This window comes from Pinus tabuliformis, chromosome 2_2, assembly GCF_031772625.1.
Source record: "Pinus tabuliformis cultivar Carrire ecotype Pingquan chromosome 2_2, CPIR1, whole genome shotgun sequence".
NCBI lineage: Eukaryota > Viridiplantae > Streptophyta > Pinopsida > Pinales > Pinaceae > Pinus > Pinus tabuliformis.
In genome coordinates, this window is record NC_142300.1 from 195,356,698 (window position 1) to 195,362,131 (window position 5,434).

Sequence of the window (5,434 nt, forward strand, 5' to 3'; positions counted from 1 at the left end):
TTAAGAAAACTCCATGGGGGTACTTTTTCATAAAATAATCCCTCAGGTCCGAAAAAGGATAAAATAATACAGGAGGGATGACATTTCCAATACTTTAACAAGCTGGAAAGGACAATCGCTCGACAATCTTTTCATATTTAACGAGTCTGAAAACGGTTTAAAGAGGACTCTATTGACCATAATTACTCAACGTATACCTTCTTCGTAAATATTCCATTTCAGTCCGTAAAGGGGTAAACTTATACTGAAGGGACGATTATTCATTTATTTTAACGAGTTTGAACAATCAAGTGCTTGGAGATCTTTTCAATTTTCGAGAGTCTAAAAAGAGCTTAAAAAGGACTCCAGTCTCATCATGGTGACAAGTTCAATTTTTTCGGGGTTTAACGAGTCTGACATAGGCAAAAATCAGAGTCTTTTTCATGTTTAGAGAGTTTGAAAAAGACATTGAAAAGAAAACTCTAGGGGGGTCCTTTTTCGTAAATTTGTGTCCCTCGAGCCCGAAAAAGTATAAAATAATACTCGAGAGAACCGCTTGATCATTATGATCAAGGAGTACTTTTTATAATTAGTGGCCTCAATTTGAAAAAGTAGAAAAGTGATCGAAGACACGTTGTTTCATAACCAGTATCGAACCTGAAACGAAAAAATTCCAACGAGCTTTTCATGTTTATATGGTCATAAAAGAGCTGAAAGTGGACCGCCTTTTAATTCCATTTAACAAGTTAAAAAGTGAAAAACTCAGTAATCTTTTCATATTTTATGAGTCAGAAGAGAGCTTAAAGAAGACTTGTCCTAGAGGAACAAGTGGTATAAAGTGTAGCATCTGGTTCTGACAATGGTGGAACTACTCAAAACATGTAATGGTTAAGAGGTTGGCTAATAAAACCACTCATTGCTGCGATCCCTCAGGAAAGGGAAAAAAACCAAGTGAAAGCATATGATCGGCCACAAATATGGTGTCAATGGAATGAAAACAACCAAGGCTCATCTAGAAGAATTTAGCGGATAAAAATGGCGATCACAAGATGTAAATCAGGTATGGGTTCATTTTTACACAGGCTTGAACCATGGAGAAACTTTGCTTCGATTCGGTTTCATGTTTACACAAGCTTGAAAAGAAAAACTATGCTTGTTATAAGTTCGCATGCCCCCAACATAATGACTCAAATCGAGGTACATGGACCCCAAGCTTCATTGCATTCAATGAGGTGGATGGAATGAAGGTTCACTTTCGAGGGAGTTGTTTCATTTTTTAATGAGGTTGACACAGTAAAAGAACTATCCTTATAACCCTTGTTTCATTTTTTAACGAGGTTGACACAAGTTCAAGAACTTTCCTCAAAACCCTTGATTCATTTTTTAATGAGCTTGACACAAGACAAAGAACTATGCTCACGACTCCTTGTTTCATTTTTTAACGAGGTTGAGACAAGATCAATCTATCCTTGAGACACTGGCTTTCATTTTTTAACGAGGTTGACACAGGAACAAACTATCCTCGATACACCCAATTTCATTTTTTAACGAGGTTGACACAGGAACAAACTATCCTCAAAACACCCAGTTTCATTTTTTAACGAGGTTGACACAGGAACAAACTATCCTCGAGACACCTGGTTTCATTTTTTAATGAGGTTGACATAGGAACAAACTATCCTCGAGACACCCAGTTTCATTTTTTAACGAGGTTGACACAAGAACAAACTATCCTCGAGACACCCGATTTCATTTTTTAATGAGTTTGGCACAGGAACAAACTATCCTCGAGACACCCTGTTTCATTTTTTAATGAGGTTGACAGAGGAACAAAGTATCCTCGAGACACCCTGTTTCATTTTTAAATGAGGTTGACATGGGAAAAAACTATGCTCAAAACACCCTGTTTCATTTTTTAATGAGGTTGACACAGGAACAAACTATCCTCGAGACTCCTTGTTTAACTTTTTTAACGAGCTTGAACTATGCTCCGTGATCCTTGTTTCATTTTTTAACAAGGTTGAGACAAGATCAAACTATCCTCAAGACACCCAGTTTTATTTTTTAACGAGGATGACACAGGAAGAAATTGTCCTTGAGATTGGTCAGGAATTAGAAAACGATTGTACAGCCTGATATGCAATTTAAAATGGACTCAAAGACATTGTGCCATCAAATGAATCCACCTTAGAATTGGAAGGTACGATCCAAGGATCATCAAAAGTAATAGTATTTGATGAAATCATATGAATATTTGCAATAGAAGATGATACGTTAGGAGGAGGGAAGGAAAAAGTTCCCTGTAAACTAGAATCTTTAATCAAACCTATGCCAACATCCTTTTAAGGGATAGTCGTTTTATCGATGTGCTGAATACTATCTGTAGAGGCTAGGTCGGATGAGAAATAAGCCAGCTAGTCTATTGTAATGATATTTCCATTATGAGGAAACTTGATAAGCCAAAAGACTGATGAAACAATAGCAGTCATAGCATAATACCAAATACGACCTAAGAGAAGGTTGTAATCTAGAGGGGCATCAACCACTTCCACATATAGATTGACGGTTTTGCCTTCGAACCCTATAGGTAAATCCTGCAAAACACCAAAAGGATGGAACCCTCGACCATCAAAAGCATTAAGAATTGTTGGAGATTGATTGAGTGTGGGAGAACCAAGCGATCTCCAACACTGGATCGACATAATACATGTAAAAGCCATTTCATCAATCACAGTCCGAAAGCAAGGTCTGTTTTTGACTAAAACTAGAATCTGGAAAGCCATTTGATGAGGTAGGTGAGGTGTACTATTCTCTAAATCGAAGATTATTAGGTTTGAATCCTGAATATCGACAGCTCCTATAGCAGAAAATAGTAATTTACGCTGTGCTAGGCATGATTGCAGCACTTCCAAAGCTGAAATTGCTGAAAGGGAAATAGCTAAGTCTTCAACAATGTTATAATTCTGAGCAGCTCTCATATGTGGATTGAAAGCTGATTTCTGAAGTATACCTTTAGCAGGCGGTTTGATTACTAAGTCAAGGTTGGGTTTCTCGATCTGTAGTCGATCAGAACCAGAAGGAGGTGTGGTTGATGTGTTTGAATTAGAAGATTCTGTTTCCTTACCATCAACAGGATTTTTACGACCATAATCTTGTGATCGCATCGCAATCCTAACATGAGACATCATCATAATGGGTTCTTTTGAGGCATTCGAGGAAGAAGCAACCATGTTACTGTCTTGAGTAGGAAAAGGATCCTTCAAGACAACAGGTGTTTGAGAACCTTTAACGAATTTCGAAACCTCTTCTTAATGTGGGCATTCTTTGGTAAAATGATCCTCGTCGCAAATGAAACAAGGATAGTGAGGTTTCCGTCTTTTGTAAGTAGATTCATTTTTATTCGTTTTGTCTTTTGAATTTTGTTTGCTTTTCTTCTTCCCCTTCTCTTTACTACTAGATTTGGTTATAGATGATTCTACGACATGAACGTCGGCAGAAACTTCAACGGAAGAATCTCCTTTCGGGGAATCAGGTAAAGTTATTGTAGGAGAAGAATTATTTGAAGATTTATTCTTACTTTTAGTACTAACTAAACCAATCATACCATAAGCAGCATGAGACCCTGAAGGAGGTGTAGTTGTTTGACCGTGTTTTGGAAGATCAGGGATTTTTTCATGTAAAGTACCTGACTGCGTATAGACAAGGTCAAGGTACTGAGCCTGAGCAATGACTTTCTCTTCAGTGAAAACTCCTCCCTTAGCTACATCTTAAGTGATTTTAGGTAACAATGATTTGATGAACCATTCTGCTAAAATTTGATTCGAAATGAAAACTTTCACTAAACGCCTTCTATGTCGCCATTCATGAATATGATCATAAATATATGTGGACGTGGATTGCTTCAGTGAAGTTAACAGTTCTGTGCCATTGTCGAATCTAACAAGCAATTGAAAATGAGTTAAGAAAGTAGTGGCTAACTGATTGAAATTATAAAAAGAACCTCGTGGTAACTCAATGTACCATTTGGCGGCAAGACTAATAAGAGTTCGTTGAAAAATACGCAATCGAACTGAATCATCAATGATTGAATTAGATGCACACCAGAGGTGATAAGACATAACGTGATTTGATGGATCCTCTCCTAACTTACCCTCAAATTTTGGGATATCACTGGGCAACTTACTAGGCATTGGTAGCCAATACAGAAGATAGTAAATCAGATCGTTCGTAAGGAGCGACAAATTAGGTAAATCCAAAGTTGCAATAAATGGTAATTGACGGTTAGGGTCATGAAAACCTTTAGTAATGAGACCATTTCCAGGAGGAGGATATCTAAGATAACCTGGAATCGGATTTTCATTAGGAATGTTACAACCTCCTGGAAAACCAGGATTAACCGAACCAAATTGAGGTTGTTGAGGCTGTTGATAAGTATAGCCAGGATACGGTTGATACTGATAAACTGGGTTTTATACAGTAGGATTAAATTGATACTATTCCTGGTACAGTTGATAAGTGAATTGTGGTTGACTTGTAGCAATCGTACTTGGACAAGCCTGTCTTTTAGGCATCTAGAGCGAAGTCTGAACTGTGGGCCCTGACTGTGGCACAGAGACTTCAACAGTTTGCACTGATGCAGGGATAGTAGAAATCGGAGCTACGGACAATCAGAAATAGGTGTGGTAGGTTGAACAAAAGTTTCAGTAGTTGCAGTAGTTTGAGGCAGAGTCTGAGGTGTGCTAGGCCCATGCTATTGAAATAAACTAGGTGCAAGGGTTTGAACAGTTGGTTGGATAGGTTGCTGGGTTGGACCACAAACCAAAGGCTATCTAGGTTGATTAGGTAACTACACATTAGGTTGCATAGTCTATTGAGTTTGAGACAGATCCCACACCATGTTCATTCTGGAGTATGGACTCATAAAAGGTTGTGCATATGGAGGACCATAACCTGGTTGAACGTAGGGCGTATAATTAAGCGGTACATTTCCAGCTCCTTGTAAAAATGATTGACCAAAAGGCGGTTGGAAACCTTGAGTTGGGTACTGACCTTGAGGTTGATAACCATGAGGCATGTACTGAATCTGGGGTTGATAAGCATCCTGAGGAATATACTGAGTCTAGGGTTGACCTTGGGGTATGTATTGTCCTCAAGGTTGAAAACCTTGAGGTAGCCCTCCAGGTGGAAACTGACTACATTGGGGTTGCCCCCTAGGTGGTAACTGACTACCTTGAGGTTGCCTCCCAGGTGATAATTGACTACCTTGAGGTTGCCCCCCAGGTGGTAACTAACTACCTTGAGGTTGCCCCCCAAGCGGTAACTGACTACCTTGCGGTTGCCCCCCAGGTGGTAACTGACTACCTTAGGGTTACCCCCAGGCGGTAACTAACTATCTTGAGGTTGAGGATTTGGAATACTACCAAACATCATAAGGAATTGTTCTGCGTTCAACGTT